The sequence below is a fragment of the Argiope bruennichi genome, chromosome 5, assembly GCF_947563725.1.
Source record: "Argiope bruennichi chromosome 5, qqArgBrue1.1, whole genome shotgun sequence".
Taxonomy (NCBI): domain Eukaryota; kingdom Metazoa; phylum Arthropoda; class Arachnida; order Araneae; family Araneidae; genus Argiope; species Argiope bruennichi.
The window spans coordinates 60,758,247-60,776,939 of NC_079155.1; the positions used below are offsets into that span (position 1 = coordinate 60,758,247).

General features: G+C 30.8%; 1 protein-coding gene across 2 annotated transcripts in view; it reads right to left on the bottom strand.

Moving 5' to 3' along the window:
* Positions 1-18,693, bottom strand: part of LOC129968459 (syntaxin-1A-like) — a 197,602-nt gene that overhangs the window by 22,183 nt on the left and 156,726 nt on the right. The window lies entirely within an intron of this gene.

An 18,693-nucleotide genomic window follows, 5' to 3' on the forward strand; every position in this document is an offset into this window, starting at 1 on the left:
AACATCAAATTAAGATTTTTGACAATAACAGCTCTTTCTTTATGTACATAAAGTAAAATCTTCCAGATTTTCAAAACAGATTTTGATTTTCAGTATTGCTATATAAAGTCATTATATTTCAATAATTTGATCTTCAAATGCTATATCTAATTTTTCCGAAACTGATCTTGTATCTTAATAATTATCTGCCAGTAATTCCTCATTTATCATCTCCATACACAATGAATTATGATAATAACATATCAATTTTCCTTACTAAATAAAAATATAATTTAGAAAATAAATCAATTAATCGAGATAGCAGGATCATTGCAAATTTTAAGCAATCGATCTCAGCTCTTGATAGTACTGCTATGAATATTTACATAGATCATATCTCGTCATAACAAGTTATGCAATCTTTAAAAACAGTAAAATGTCCCTTATATAAATTTTATTTAAAAGTTGAAAAAGGCACAATCGGAGGATATTGAAGAAACTGTTGCTTAATCCTACGAAACTCAACATTCGTCTAATAGATGACCGACCCTTTTGTTTTGAGAATTTGACATGCTCCCTTTGTGCTCATACTACCAACTCATTCACTATACCAACATAACAAATAAAATGAGCTATTCGAAGAACGGTAAATAAGAAAAATTTCGCAGTTTATAATTTTTAACACAAATAACAAAATCCACTCATTTCATTCATATCAAACACGACTTTAGGTTCGGTTCTTTCCTCGGCGGATTATCTATTATATAAAAATGAATGTTTGCTTGTTCGTACCTTATGCTCTGCCGTATAGTTCAACCGATTGCGATGAAATTTGGCCAACTCATTGCTTGCTCTTGCGTGAAGACAAACAGTTGACAAAAGACAAACAGTAAACGGCGAATGGCATATGTCATTCAGAGTTTAATCGTATTCGAGTTTATCAAGCATGATTGATGTCAATCAATGTGACTGAACTGAAATCGAAAATACCTACAGCAAGTGCTAATTCTTTCCTTCTCATTAATGAATAGAGATCGACACAGGATGTTGTCATTGAGCGTTTGTCTGCGTTAAACCGCACATATTATCAGAGTTTATCTCATACATACAAAATAGAAGTATTATTATCGATGCCGATAATAATACTAAAAGTTAATTTATATATAAAGGAAATATCTCAGTTCAAAACAGTAATTTTGCTATTTATTTAGTGAATCGACAAACAATATTTCGGTTATACAAGCATATATCGTGCTGAGTGCTTCGACAAAAAATATGTCCCCAAACATTCGTCACTTCATAGATCTACCAGCGCAGCACGTAGAAAAAGCCAATTCGAGCTTCTCATTCAAACGAGGAACGACAAGCGAGCAATAAAGCAGATCGTTTACGAATTACTAATTCATGTGCTTCAGAGTCTCAAGATCAACATGCGACAAGAATCGAAAGACAACTTTTATATGCTATCTGATCACACGTATCAGAATCAAAAGACCAATATGCGGCAAGAAGCCGGACAACTATTCTTAACGGAAAGTCGATTGAAGAAGACGTGCTCATTCTACGCATTCCCTTTATTCCCTAACCGACATGCCTTTTGATTTTCAAACGACTACAGTTCACCATTCGACTTGCATTCTCGATGACCATCAACAAGGCGCAAGGCCAATCATTTGAAATGAGCGGGTTAAACATAGAAAATCCATGTTTTTCACATAGTAATTTGTATGTTGGTTTTTTTTAGTTTAGTTTAGTCATATTAACGTCCCGTTTTAAAGCAACACTAGGTCTATTTTGGGGCGGACCTCGTCATTTGGAACGGCAGTCAGAAGACGAAATTTATATGTTAGATGCTCATAAGTCGGACAGCCAAGAAATTTATTTGTTTTTGATGAAGATGGAAAGACAAAAAAAAAAAAAAAAATATTGCTTACCCTAAATAATAACTTTAAAGAATAATAAAATTTTAACTTCAATGAATAATAAATTAAAAAAAAAATAGAATAAATATTATTTAAACTTCTCCTTTGTATATCACTTAATTTCAACGAAAGTATTCATTGTCGGCAAGAGAATAAATATCATTCATTCTATCATTCCTAATTAAACAAGGCAGCTATTTTAAATTTTAAACGATATTTTCAAAATTACTTCTGCGGCAGCAACGTGTCGGATACCAGCATGTTATTAGTAATAATTACTTTAATGAGATTCATAAGCTTCTATTATATTTAGAGTACATTTTAAAAAATGTTGATCTAGATAATACATTTAATTTAAATCCACACATACATTTATAATTAAGAGGGTATTTTATGACGATTAAAATATAAGAATTAAATGACGCTTATGAGTAAATCCTGTTAACGATAAGAAATTCGGATTGGACGAAGGCATTAAATTGCTACGAATAACTGGATACGACTCCAAATTTTGAACGACAGTTTAATTTAATTTTCTAAGTTAACGCTCTGTTTTGATTCCGTTCCAATTCCACACAAGAGTCAAGTAATTTTAGATAGTTGACAGATGATGATACTTAACTGCTACCTTTTCTTTAAATTTCTACGTCAAGAACTTTTGAGTCACAAAAAGCCTCATTAAGAAAATTTTTAGGCGAAATTTAGTCTCGCGTTATGCGATTCTAAGGTTTCGAACTCAGAATTCCAATTTTGAATACAAACGATGATGCCAACTACATTTTCAGTCTACATTCGTATAAGAAGTTCAGATCTTTATAGATTCAACAAAAATTAAATCAGCGCATAAAATGGATTTTTCCTGAAATTGAGAATTAGCGTTCTTCTAATTACATACTTCAACAACGTCATAAAATTATCACTGAGCCACTACGATACTTTCTAAACAATTAGCATGATATAAAACGATTGGATGGAATAAGTTTAATTTCGAAGAGAAAAAATGATTTAGTGAAACCATCAAAATTTCATAATTATCAAAACGAAGAGAGGGTCAACATAAGCACCTATTAGCTCTTTTAAAGATGAGATAAAAACAGAGAAACCCCTCGATTGAAAATATTTTATCAAAACTAAATAAAAGATGGCATTCAATTAAAATATTTATTTATAAATTATTAATTAGTGAAATATTTAAAAATCCCAGTGGCTTAAAAATGATGGAAGGTATAAAGTTTTTTCTTTTGTTTAACGTTTTAATGATTTAATCCATTATAAGATATTTTAGACCATTTTACTTAAGTCACTTACAATAGTGATTTTTCTACCCCGAATGAATTATATGTTCAAAAATTAAAACTAAGTTTAGGCATAAAATTCTTGACATAACAATCATAAACCAATTTTTTTTAGTTGCTTAAAAAAATGCAAATTAAATTCAGTTTTTACATTTGACATCGAAAGTGACCTTCTATTATGTCTGTGGAATGATGAATCATTCTTTAAGTTCACGAGAACATGATTAAAGAAAAATTGGAGAAAGAATCATATAATAATGCATGTTTATCGAGAAGAAAGAATCAGCGGAACAACAATTTATTAAAAACTATAAAATAAGCCTTTTTAGACATTTATATCTCCTCCTTCCAAATAGTATGGATTTTCAAAGATTACTAACTCCTTAATGACATATCTAAGCGACATTAAGTTTATTTTATATTTATAGAGATCTCCTACATTAGGTCATGTCCATAGGAGTGTTGAAAATATTTAGAAAGTTTCTAGGTAGAAAAAAGAAAACTTTGTAAATATTATCTACTAACAATAAAGGGGAAACGTGTGTTTTTGGCACTCTATTCATTTAACCAAGAATTATCAAATTTAATACAGTTTTTAATTAGAATTTTTATTAATTAAAAAATCAAGCGAAATTTTGGAGTTTTTCTGCAATAACTATCTAAAATGTTATTGCACTAAAATAATTTTTTAATGATTCAATCATTTTAAAATCGCCTTTTCAAAATTTTTTAAAAAAAAATCTTTTTAATGGTATAATTTTAATTTAATGTCATGCAAATGTTTCCTCAAGCTTGGTGATTTTTTTAAATCTTTCGATATATAAAATGCTAACCTACGTGGCACAAAAATCGGTCCTATTATTGTTTTCAACGCTTTTACTCTTATTACACTTTCAATTTGAAGTAAACTGATTCATTTGAATTCATCTTTTTCAATCATATTAAATAACAAAATGAAATGTTTTTAAAAAGTATATTCCGTATTAATAATTGAAAAATTCAACCTGGGCGTGTAAACTGGTCACCAAAGACGGCTAGTACATATATATATTTGCCCAACACTGTTGCCTCGAAATTTAAACTGTTTTCACTGCTTCGTCAAATATTTATAAGCGTGATTTTTTTCACTGCTAAAATTTAAAGAAAAAGGATTCTGTTAAAAATATATCTAGCTTACAAAATGAATGAAAAAGTGAAGTTACAGTGCCATGAATGTTCGAAGACAGATAAGAAGTACAGTTACGTTATGAATAATATTATGATGTCATAGGATTCGATTCCATTAAGTTGATTCATACACATAATGAACAGAATAGGTAAAAGCTTACAAAAATAAAACGGCTTTAATGCTTGCCACAATTCGATACTTAATAAATTTTGCCTAAGGAAATCTTAAACATAAAATTTTGCATAAAAAGTTTAAATAAAAATCGGCCCAAACAATATTTCTAGTGAACTAGTTTTGTCGCCAGAAGCAGCTAGTGGGTAATAAGTAAACGATATCAAATAATTTATACAAGTTTGTTATTTTGATGGTGTTAACTGATCGGTAAAAGTATTTCCTGGATATGAGATGCAAGCATTAACGTGGCAGCAGCATTAAAAGACATATACAATCATTCAATAATTTGCGATACTAGAGCAATCTCTTATTTTCCACCATTAATAAACAATAAAAGACAGTGTAGCTAAAATAACTTTTAACGGGTATTATTTCTTATAAAAAGTAACAAATACACTGTCTTGCTGTCAGTCAAATGCGACACAATATGTAATTACGCGTAATAAATTTACAAGCTGGAAGAAGGGAAAAAACAATGGCAGTTGCCGGCAGAATATCAGAGAAAAACTAGAAAAAAAATATTTTGGCAATCCGAATAAGTGCTTAAGAGGACGGGGCATATCGGAAAAACACAAAAACATTACAACGGGAAAAAAATTACGCTTGCATGGACTATTTAATAAATAAATAGAAAACACGTCAATACTGGGAGGTCAACGCACACAAATAGCGTGAATAATACGGCGTTTCTCTAGTAAAACGATGACATATTTGAGTAGAAACAGGGAAAAAAACAAACAAGCAAAAAACAAAAACAAAACAGAAGTAGCACAAATGGGAAACAAAGAGTTTCGAATTGAGCTGTTTCCTAAAATTATTAACAAGAATAGTTTCTTAACATTTTTTTTCAGGAATTATAAAAGACTTTTCCAATACATTTAGGGACAAAGAAGTTCATTTTTCATTTTCGTTTCAATTATTTTTTATTTGATCGAATTTTCTCAATTTCTTATATAAACCAGGAGGGGCTGAACTCCACCAAAAAACGTATTTGCATATTATTAACTGTAATACGCCAATGGCAAATAATAATGACCTGTAATTGGCGATCATATTAGAGTGATCTTAGGCGATTAATCGCTGGGATGCTATTAATACACTGGTATCAGAATATTGCCTATGTTGTACATAGTCCGCCTTTTTCCCGATTGATTTTTGAATCAAAATTTGTAGGATTTGGTTCCAAATCTATGGAACCCTTTACCTATCAAGTACAGATTCTATGAATCAGAATCTGTACTTGATAGGTAAAGGGTTCAACTGTACTCGGACAGCCAGCCAGGCAGATTTCTTATGAATAGATTCCGTTAAAAATGAAATTTGTGAAATTGTGTGTGTGTGAATTTGAATTAGAAAACACACACACACACACACACACACACACACACACACACACACACACACACACACACACACACACACACACACACACACACTAATTCCAAAAACGTGCTTTTCAGACTCAAGCAGATATGAAACGTGGATATTCCTCAAAATCTCAAGTAGCACAATGGGTTTCGAGTTGAAGTTGTATTCAAATATATATTATCAAATAAGAGAGATAGTTTTTAACCTAATTTTTCTCAGTGTTTTTGTTTTCCTTTGTTACAGAAAGCCTTTCCAATTCACGCATGGAAATAGTTTGAACTAACAGTTTGTTTCATCTGAGCGATTTTTTTTTTTATTTTCCATATAAAAAAGCGAGTTAAATAAAAATAATAATCACACAGAATTTCTCGCTTTATAGTTTAAACTATTTGGAACACTATTATAGTTGCTGAATATCAAGCACATGCTCAATGGATACAAAAATGTTGCACCTTTGACCTATCCAAAGCAAAAATTTTACTGTAAAAAAATCTTACAAAAACAGTATACATATATAGTTAACAAACATGAAAGTATTTAAAACCTTTCATTTGTAAGTAATTGAAATTGTAAAATACAGATTAAACCAGTGGGAATGATCTACTCAAAACTTTCAAGTATATCCTCTCCAATACATGTGTTATTCTAAAGAAAGCCTTGCATGGCATTGGCGTACAATAGTCACAAAATATGAGCCTTTGGCGTGGATTTAACATTTTTACTGAATTTATCGTATGATCCTTGGTGAGTTTTTTGAGGACTGAACTCTAGTATGCGGTTAATAGTATGCGAAAATCGAATTTGGGTCTAAGACGCATTTTTCACAACCGTATGAAGCAAAAATCTGACACAAAGCTGCACTTGTAGACACAAAATTACACAACAAATTTGATAGTCCTTGCGATTTTGTGAGGACAGACGGTCAACCCCTTGTTGGATTTAGCTCAAAAACTAATAGATGTTATAACACTGTTGATGTTAAATATGTGCATCGAATTTATCTATCTAACTCTCCCCATTTTGCATTGTTGTTGTTACTTAAGGCACTTGTCATAGACAAGCCCGCTGACAGAGTCAGCAATTTAAGTCGAGTTTTTGCAGTAGCTTCTGATGGTAAAGGCCCCTGAGCACCAGAGGGCAGAAATCTGACTTATAGCTCATATGAAGATAACATTCACAAACTCGCTTGCACAACCCCTTTTTACAGGCTCTAACACACACCTCACAAACAGAACACAGAGTAAAGAACAACCATGCCCGAACCAGGACTCGAATCCGGGACGTCCAGACACGGGGGCCATGACGCCGGCTCTTACTTTTGTAGTTACTATATTATATTCGAACAGTCGGACAAATAGACTTCCTCTGATGGATTTTGCCCAAAATTTTATAAAAATTTATAAATTCAGTTTAAAGACTATAAATCAAATTTCGCCCGTCTACATAAAATCGTTTTTGAATTATTTTTGTCACAGACAGACATTTTCCAAAAATATGTTTTTTCGAATTCAAGGAGTCAAAAACGTGATTTGTCAAAATCTCGTGTTCTAATTTTTTTTGACGATTTCAATACTTTCTATATAAAAGATATAGAATATTGTCGCAATCAACAAATCAACGACGAATTATTTTCAAAACTTAGCGCTAATTTTATTTTTCAGTCGACTTACTCTTAGGTTTACATAGTTCAAAACATTTGCATTTGCATCTTTTATTAAAAGAAAGATAAAATCATTTTGATAAGATAAAATTTAAAAAAAAATAAGTACGGAAAAAATAATAATTTTCTTAATATAAAAATCAGTTTATTACACAAAAAAATTTCAACCAGTTTCTCAAAAAAAAAAAAAAAAAAATATTTAATGGACGTTGGCTAAGAATCTGCTGTATATGACACAACAGCACAAACCCCAGGTCTTTCTTTGTCACAGAGACAGACATTTAAATTAAAAGTTGACGACAGCAGAGTATTCGTATGATGGCATTGGATGTGGGGGTGGGGTCTAAGGAGACGAAATATTTATGAATAAGCTACTCTCTCGCTTAGCTGGTCAGCGTAATGTAATGAATGGAGGGGAAGGAAAAGGGGAGAATACAGTTAACCGTAACAGTTAAAGGAATCTTGGCACTCTGCCATTTTCGTACTCGATCAATACTGCGGTGGCAAAGCTCATTTCCCAGTAGGGAAGATAAAATTTGAAAAGGAAAGTTTATCCCTTTTTTTCCCCCATATTTATTTTAAGGTCATAATTTTTGAAAGGTATCCATCAACTTCCAACATGTACTGAGTATCGTAAATGACATTACTGCGGCCATTTTGATCTTTCTCATGGCTTGGTTGATCGAGGTAACCGCAGACAAGAGTTCCACTTAAATTCAACTTGAGAAGAAAAACTACAATAATCAGTTTTATTATTTTGTTAAGGGCACAAAGAATGCGTATTAATATCGATTAAATCAACTTTGAATCCCAGAAAAATAATTTAAAGAATCGAAAACTTTTTGGAAGTTTTTAGATTCTGAAACGGATGAATGAAAGTTTTCGACTGAAGCAACTTGGGAGTGCTAGAAAGTTTGTATGCATAGCAACAGGGTGGCCAAAATATCTAGAGGCTAGGGAGCAAGGACGAGGAAGGGGTGTGTGTGTTCTTAAACCTTTTGTACTTCAGTGTTATATTAAATATTTGTTATATTTGTAAAAAGGATAAGTATAAATGTATGTATTATATAAAATGTATTTAAGGTATAAATATAAGATATAAATGTATTTAAAAATAACGTGAATTTTCATTTAAAAAAAAATCATTCGCAAAATTTTAAACCTGAAACTGAATTTTTCGGCCTGAAGCACATCCGTGTTAGCAAGAGGAAGGGGGAGGGGTGTTCTTAAAGCTTTTTGTACTTCAGTATTTATTAAATATTTGTTATATTTGTAAGGAGGATAAGTACGAATGCATGTATTATATAAGATGTATTTAAGGTATAAATATAAGATATAAATGTATTTAAAAATAACGGGAATTTTCATTTAAAAAAAAATCATTCGCAAAATTTTAAACCTGAAACTGAATTTTTCGACCTGAAGCACATCCGTGTTAGCAAGCTGGCGCTGCAATAGGGCTATCTAATCAAGGATAAGGAAAAAAAATTATAAAAATTGAGCTTAATATAAGATTTATTAACATATGACATGATACACAGAGCCAGGAGAAACATTAGATTAATATACGTTAACATACCCGAGATGTATGGCAAATATAGTAGATAGTTTAAAAAGTCAGGTCTGGACTATGTTTCTGGAAGATGCATATATTTCCAGGGTGTGATATACAATTTGTCCAAATATATAAAAATTGTAGAACATTCGCTCTTTTATAAGGAGGAATATATATATATATATATATATATATATATATATATATAATAATACCAACTGATTTTATTATTTTTGTTTTTCTTATAAATTGGACCCCCCCCCCAATCGAGTCAAAAGGTATTCCGTCTGGTTTTTATTCAACTTAAGCTATTTGATTGCAAGCATTACATTTTTGAATGAAAATATGAACGCATTTTGAAATTTAGAAGGGATGTCAAGAACGCTGTTAATCTATGAAACATTCAATATTGTTTGACAACGGATTCTAAAACTATCCGCGCTTTTGCGCATTTTTTTTGTTTTTTTGTTATGTTATTTTGAGATAGCAAAATATCGGATTCATACAATTCTAATATCGTACAGTTAGACTTAGCGTAAAAATAATATATATATTGAAAGTTTACACCAGAAAGGTATTCTTACAGCATACAGAATCATCTTCTTGTGAATTATAATGCAAAATTCATGGTAATTATAAATAGACCACAAAAAGCACTATTAAAGACCATATAATTGTTGAAAGAAGCAATTAGCTAAGTTTCGTACGAAAGTCACAAATCAAAAAAGTTCCAAGTTGTTTTTAGTAAAGCAAACAGAATTTGATATTAATATAATGAAAAATTGGTAGCGGATTCATAAAGAGAGAGAAATATTAACACCACATTTTAATGCTGAGCATTAGGAAATTCGTTTTCTATGCATCGTTTAAGAGACGCTTATTTAAGATAAATTTAGATTCGTTTTAGTTCCATTAACATCGCAATATGAAGCAAAATGAGAGCTCCTTTGAAATGGATTTTGTGAGATGACCCATGTCTATATGTAAGACGGAAGGAACCGAATTTAATATCTATAATTTTCTTGTACCGAAATCTTTCTATAAACTTCTTGTACCGAAAAAAAGAAAAGCAGAATTCTGATTGAAATCTGATTCTTAAGTTAATTTATTTATTTAAAATTAATTTGCCGTTTTGAAACTACACGGAGGACTTTGGGGGAGATTTAACTTCATATTTCTGTATCATGATCAGATCCCTTTTTGAATTTCCAAAAAAGAGCATTTTGCCCCAATGATTTAAATACACATGCCTCGTACAAACATAAATAGATTCCGAAGAAAGATTTGTCAAGTAGGAGCTAGAGTCCGTGATCCCAGACTTAAGAGACATACATGCAAGTACAATTTAAAGTGTAAAAACCTTTGCCAGTTTCACGAGTCGAAAGAAGCAGATAATTCCTTATGGATGGAAAACTACTTAAGGCTCCTATTCCAATCGAAACAATTCATTTAAGAAATTTAAACAAGCAATTATGACTAAGCTACGTGAGGTCTCTAGTAATGCACATTTGTATTACAAAAAAGAATTGCCGATAACAAGCTGTTCGAATTTCTATGGGTAAATATAAGTTTGCGATACCCATTTATCTCACATTTTTAAAGAATACTTCCATAATCTAAATGCAACCTCAAGCGCTTAAAGTGAACAGCTAAATTGAGTGAGAATTGATATGGAAACAAATCATATCGCAAAGATAAATGTAGCAACTCCCTATTCGATTCTGCGAATTCTGTCAGCTATCTCAAGATGAATACGAATACAAGAATTTTTTTACAGTATTCTTTTTTTTAATGCAGGTAAGCGAATAGGAAATGAAAAACCACAAATATGACAATATCATTGGAAATCCCCATGACTAATGAGATTGGTTTGAAAAGCAATTTTGAAATAAGAGAAGAAAAAGTTATATTTTTAGAAGTAAAATATATAACTTATACCTACATGAATAAAATGCTATTTATTAAAAAAAATTTACACTTTATTTATTCGGGAAAAAGGAAAAAAATAATCATAGAATTGCTTCATTTTTCTTTAATATTAACAATTTTTAAAGTTCATATAAGAAAATGATTTTTGTAGTTTTAATTGGTGGATTTACACTGAGAAGAATTGCGGTTGGTATTGAACATGTATTTTTTTTTGTATGTACATTATGCCTGCTATATAATTAAGATCGAAATTTAAAAATAAAGGTAGACGAATCAAGACTTAAACATTATCATTAAATGATGCTTCAGCCAAGAAGTTTATATTTCAATAACCTTTTTTTCTTTTTACCATGAAAACTGTGGGGTTAGTTTTCCTAATAACTATTATAAAAGTATTAAAAATATATTTAAAAATTAATCTTGTTCCCTTTTGGTAACAAACAAAATGCGTGCTAAACTAAAAACCCTGTGACTTAAATGAAATTAATTTTACGATTATTTTTACTAAATGAAAAATTACTTAAATTTTTTTATATCAGTTTTCTTTAATACAATCGTTTCTAAATCCGATCCATATAACGAAGTAATAACTTCAAAAGCGGCCACACGACTAAATTTGTTGCAAGCCGCATTTTATATTTTTCGCGCCATTTTTAAACGATTCATTTACTTACAAAATACATTTTATAAAAAAATAAAAAGTAACTGCAAACGAACTAGATAAAAAGAATATTATTTTACAACACAAAAGCGCTTAAATTTTTCTGAGTGTCTGCGCACACAAGGCTACACCAATACCTTACGTCAGCGTATATCGCATTTATACACGATTCCTAACGGAAATTGCCAGCCTGCCGAAGGTAATAATCTACGTAAAGGCACGAAAATTTCCACTATCATTTTTTCTTCTAAAGAAACACAGCCTACAACAAAGCAGCTTTTGTAAAGAAAATAAATAGATATTAGCTCATATTTACAAGAAATGCCTGAATGGCCTTTTACTTTTTTTCGTAAAACCCTCAAAAAGTGAAGTTCGGTTGCACGGTTTGACGTCACTCTTCAACCATTGGCAAAATAAAGGTGAGTCACTTTTGACGTTTGGAGAAGTAAAAAAAGAATGGCTTTCAAACGAGCAGGCGTTATCCATTGTTGCAGCTTTCGTAATGATGCCGTAATGGTATTCGCGAGAGCGAGGTTGCTAATTACATTTATGCCCTGCCATTTTACAGGATTTCAGGCCTTTACTTTCTCTCCTCTTTCCTGTGTTGCTTTAAAACCTGCAATTACATGATGAAGAAACATGATCGTAACGGAAGCATAATGCATTCTAGTTAGCCTAATTGAGGAATATTTTGCAAAGAATGAGAAGCAGGAGTTGCTCAAATCATCTCTATATATTTTATCCATAATACGATTGTTCTTTTTTTAAAATGTATTATTTAGAATTTATTTAGTTGGAAAAAATACGAAATGAAATGTATTCTAGTATTTTCTTTTCTCCAGTCTTTCGATTCAAAAAATTTAAAAGAAATTCGAAAATTTATGCTATGAGACCAAAAAATTCAGACTAAGATTTCAGGCTTAATTCGCCAATCTGTATATCATTTAAATTTTTATTTTAATTATGCTAATAATAAAATAATCAATTTCATATCAAAACATAAGAAATAAAAGCAGTAACTAAAAAAATATATTGTTGTAAAATACTTCAATTAGATTAAAGATTTATTAAAATTAGAGAAAGTTATATCGAAATAAATTTGGTATCATTGAAAAGTAAAATTTGCAAATTTTAAAATGGTCTAAAAATAGTTCTGGTATGATAATATTTAACGAATTTACTGAGAAAAAACACGAATATATCGTTTAATTTCTTAATAAAAAAAATCTAAGAATTTTAGAAAATCTTTTCTTGGTGAGGAACTATCAAACAAATAACTAAGTGCCAGACGGTTAGTTTTAGATCAAATAGTCAGTCCGCCAGAGCGTTTTTAACTATTTTATGTGAATTTTAAGATTTGACGCATACAAAGCGATTCATTTTAAAATGTATTATTATAATTTGTCATTTAAAAAATCATAATATTAAGATAAAAAAAATTAAATGAGAAATCAATACGGAAAATAATGACACAAATTTACACATATGAGGATCTCTTAATGCAATTTATAAACTCCCTATATAAATCGTACCAAGAAATCTCAACTAATAATAAAGATAAATGTGAGTGTGCATTGGCCAGACTATTTGACTTCGAGTTACTAAACGTGGGACTATATTTTTACTTTCGAGTTTAAAAATGTGCATCTCAGATTTTTTAAAAAATTTTTTATTAAAAATTCAGCGAAATTTTAATTTCCATCTTATTTTCCGAAGCTATTACTTTTTCAGATTGATTTATAAATCATCTTAAATTTTTTTATAAGATCTTTTCAATGATACCAAATTCAAGATTCAAGCAAATTTTTCTGAATTTGGACAACTTTAAAAAATTATTTTTCGGCCTGATTTCCAATATTAAAAAAACATTATTACCCCAAGGTTCAAATCGTTTTGACTGCTTCATTCAATATTTAATCGCATGTAGTTGTTTTTTTTTCTATTGTTGAAAATAAAAGAAGAACGATTCTGTTTATAGCGGTGTAGATATAAAGTAGACGAACAGAATAATTACGTTAAAACACTGATGATGATTACTATGATGTCATGGAATTAGTTTCAAAAGGTTCATGCACATACTGAAGAGTATATGTAGAGGTATTTGATACTTACAAAATAATTTGTTGACGAAATCACGCCCATGGAATTATATATAAAAGATGCAACAGAAATTAAATGCACCCGATATTCCTTGTAAACTAGCTGGTCACTAAAAAAAGCTAGTGATTAATAATTGCTAGAATTTCGTTAGATTAATGGAATTTTTTGGAAGTTACGCTAGGACTATTCTGAGATGTATCTCATCATCTTGAATTGCGGTTAGATGACCTATAAAAGAGAATAATCCTTTTTCTAAACTTTTGCACAAGTTCTGGAAAAACATTATTCCAAAGAATTAAACGCGCATCAAGTCAGTGTCAGCAGGATAATTTTTGCAGAATTAGTTCTCATAACCGCAATCGCATGGTTTCGGAGGCAAGATTTGAGATATCAGAGTACAGTGTCCAAAAGAATAATTATAACGTTCCGTGAAACACAGAAATAGACCACTATTACTTTTTCTTAGCTGGTTTGTATCTGTATTTCGCTGTACTTCATTGAACTGTTAATTCATCTGGATCTGAACCGTGCATCAGATAATAATAAATTTATATGTATTAATTCAAATTTAGTTTTTAAAGTTGCAAAATGGCAATTAATTCAAACAAAAAAAAATAACAGGAGTTGCATAAGAATCTCCAATGGCTTTTCGTTCCCTAAATGGATCAAATTGCTACAAATAATAAAACAGAATGATTGTGTTAGCGCTGTATAAAACGAACTGTTGCACTTAAGGCTATCAAATTTGGCACATATTTAATTGGAAGAATGGTACGTACACAAAGAAGCAATTTCTTTGAAATTTTATGTAGGATTTTAATTAATTCGAAAATTAAAAGTGATTTTGAAGTTTTTATGATTACTTCTGGCAAACCAAAAATAGTTGTATATCACTTTTTTTTTTGAGAATCTATTTAACGTTAATTCAAATATCGTGGAAATCTTTCTAAATTTCGACAATAATTAAAAAAAATTAATATAATTTTTAACGAAAGCTTTCAATGAAATTCAAACCATTTTTATAGTTACATCAAATATTTAATCGTAAAAATATTCTGCTGTTGAAAGCTAAGGAAGAAAGATCCCTATTATTTTCTGCACGATTTATATGAGGAATCAGAAATAATATCAGAGCAAAAGATACCACATAATTTGAAAAGGATTTCCTAGACATTTCTGTTTGTAATGGCACTATGATGTCATGGGACTTGATTCCATTACAAAGGCTCATGAACACAGTAAATATGTCTATATTTAATGTCTATCACAATTTGAGGTTAAAAAATATTTACTGAGGGAATTTTGGGCATCAAGTTATGAACAAGAGATCCAATTGAAATTAAATACAACCAATATTCTGCATAGCCTGTCATCAAACGAAGGCACATGAAAAAATATCCTAATTAGAACGTGTCATCTGATTAATAGATTAAATAAATTCTTGAGTCGAAAGGGTTTAAGATTATTAAATTAAAACTGTTACTTTCAAGTAGTGCGAAAATAGTCGAAACTATTATTATAATTAATCCTCATTACGATACTGTTAATAGGTTCGGCGTTATTTCAGAACTAAGTAAGCGAACTATACTCGTAAATTACGATAATAAAAAAAATCATGCGACACGGGGAATGCCAAAGCTTTTAAATCCTTTCCGTGCGAAAATTTTGTCAAAACAAAATATTGCAGAGTTTCCACACCGTGTGTTATGGAAAAATGAGAGTTAATTGAAATTCATTTAATAAAACGCTATTTATAAAAGAAAATTAAGCAAAATATTTGCAAATTAGTTATAGCCCATATGTATATACGTTTGTTTATATTTTTACAAAATAAACTCGATTTACAATTGCGAAGTTGGTAATGCAGGAAGGAATTTCAAATGTATCGATGGAGAAATTTGTAAAGATGTAATCATTGCAATAGATTACTGAGTATCTTGCCAAATTTAATATACCATCAAGTGGACAGTATTCAATCAGAAAATGAAATCTTATTATCCAAATGTAATGGTTAATGAATAGGTGGGGTCCTTTTTCCTTCTTCTCAATGGTTTTACTTTATTCACCTTACTATAGCGCTCTCTTTCTTCAGGAAAACAAAAAGAAAACCTTTCATTCTACATTCGCCTCTGTCTCATTAATTAGTCAATTGAAAGTAACCTACAAGAAAATTCCTCTCTTTCAACAACAGAAATAAAAGCTCGCCTTTGTCTTTTGTTATTCGTCCATTTTTTTTTCGTCCTTTCTCCACGGAACAGGTTTATTTCAAATTCTAATCGATGCAGTTTTTTCTCTCTCCCCCTTTTCCTCGTTCTTAATTTGGAGGGTACTAATCAGCATCGTTTCTGCTCTTAAAAAAATGGAGAAGGGGAGTGAGTCTTTTGCAATCAAGTAGTCGATAAATACAAATGGGATTTAAGAACAATATAGTTTAGTGTTTTTTTTTTCGAAGCAACAATGGTTTTACGGTGGAAGAATTTAGGTGAAGGTTAATTGTTTGCGGAGGGAGAACATTTCATTAGATTTCACGATAACAAAAATTATTAAGATATGTTTTAATTTTAAGTCAATTTCATAATTTGAAGCATGAGAAATTATAAAAACAAAATGAGGAAAGCAAATCTTATTTATCATTCTTATATTTTGTAACACTATTTGGGAAGCGAGTGAATGAAATGGAAGAAATTAGGGGAGGGACAATTCATTAAGCTAAATCGTAAACATAAATTTAAAAAAAATATATATCAGAAAAGGACAGGGGTGTTTGTGGAACCCCAAAAAATCCCCTGAAACTTTTACGGACTTACTACCGGCATTTTGGAGTTGCGAGAAGGGGGGGGGGGAGAAATGAAAACTTACAATTATGAAATATTGAATGACCTAATTATAAAAGTTCAATGAATTACTTTTTTTGCAAAATTAATAACCATAAATTTTCAAACATATAAACTACTACATTTTATGCAAATATTTTAAATTACCTGAATTAATTCTTTAAAAAAATTATCTAATTTCTGCTGCTTTTTTTTATTTTCTGATGTTTGTGGGCTTGTCTTTCTTTTGTGGTGAACTTCATAATTGCAGGAAGATTGACTTTTATTTTCCTCATTTACAGTTGAAGAAATTTCCTCGAGAACTGCACATGCAGAGGTAGAAGCAGTTTGCTTTTCTGCTAATGTAGAAGGTTTTTCAGAGACTTTTATAGGTGACTCATCTGAAATACATGTTTTTAAGTCCTCTTGATATGTTTTCCAACTTCTGTACATATTCAGTAAGAGATCTTTGTGAATTGGATCAGTCATTGGATTTTTTGAGCCATATTTTTCACATGAGGTTTCTTTAGAAGCCATTAAATCATATTTAATAGTCTGCACTGCATCTAGGGAATCAATCTTAAGAGAGGTTCTATAGTCAGTGACAAGTGTATCTATTAAGTTGAATGCACTTTCCACTAATGGGCCATGGAAGCAGCTAAGGCAGGCTTTGACCAATTTAGCCAATGTAGGATACTTATAATCATTTGTGAAATCATCTTTTAAATTAAAAACTTTAGACCAATATTTATCAATTGTACACTTGACTTGATTTCCACTTTCATTAGATGTGTAGAGCATTTCTTTGGTGATATCAATATCACTCTGGTATAACCTTATTTCAGCTTCTACTTTTGACTTTTCATTATCACTAAAAATATGGGACATAAAAGATGATAATTTTTCAAAAGCTAATATTGTACTGGTTTTACCTCTTAGCTCTGAATCTAATGCTGTAAAACTAATTAGATATGAATTTTTAAGGGGTAATTTCTGTTTCGTATGCTGAAATTTCAAAGTGAAATTCTCTTGCGTACATAAATAAAAAAATATTTCAATAAGAGAAACGAAAATTTTACACAGCGGAGAAAAAAAAGTTGCGAAGCGATCAATGACAAATAGCTAATACGGCGAAAAATCCCCCTTCTCTACTAATTGGCGCCACGCCAGGAGAGATAAGACCTTTGAACCCAGAGTCACGTGATCGCACATCTGGTCGCGAAGTCTCTCCCTTTTTTTTCTGCCGCGCCTACTTGCCGAAAAGAATCCAGAAGAGAATGTCCGAGAAACGGGGGAATGAGTCATAACTCGCAATAAGGAAAGAACAAAAAAGAAGTTTTTTCCCCCTTTTCACGCATTATCACTGCCTTTGGAGAAAGAAAGGAAAAGTTTTCACCACACACGCTGACCTTGCGTTTTCTGCTTTCAAAGCAAACAAAATCGCCCAGATCAAAATAAATAATTCATTATTATTCCTACTTCCTTTTGAACGACGATCCCCGGAATTTCCGGGTATCGAAGTTCAAAATCCCCGGAATTCCGGGGTTTCCCCGGAGCACAAACACCCCTGAAAGGAGATTTTAGAAAGAGAAGAAATGATAAGAATTTGAATAAGTCATAATTCACTACTAAATTATTATTTCTTTTTAACAAAATTTTTTAAGATTGAAATTTATTGAATTAGTATTCATTAAGCAAGATTTAATATCCGATTTTTAAAAAATTATGCCTGTTACACAATCGCTCTAAATATTTATGAATATGATAACTCATTTGCACATTGATACCATTATAAACACAAACATAACGCATTGACACCACAATCTTCGTAGATTTCTATCAAAATTTGGTAGAAATGGTCAAAAGACTGTCTGTCCATATACATCTGTATTAGTGACATAGCATGAAGTAAGCGACAGGTGCGTAGATGGATCGGGCGCAATCTTTGGGGGCGCTACGAGGAAAATGTATAGTTATTTTGAATTTTTAAAACCAGTTATAATCAGAAGAAGTAATAAAATGAGGATGGGCCAAAAATAAATACAAAGCCCTAGGCAACATTTATTTTC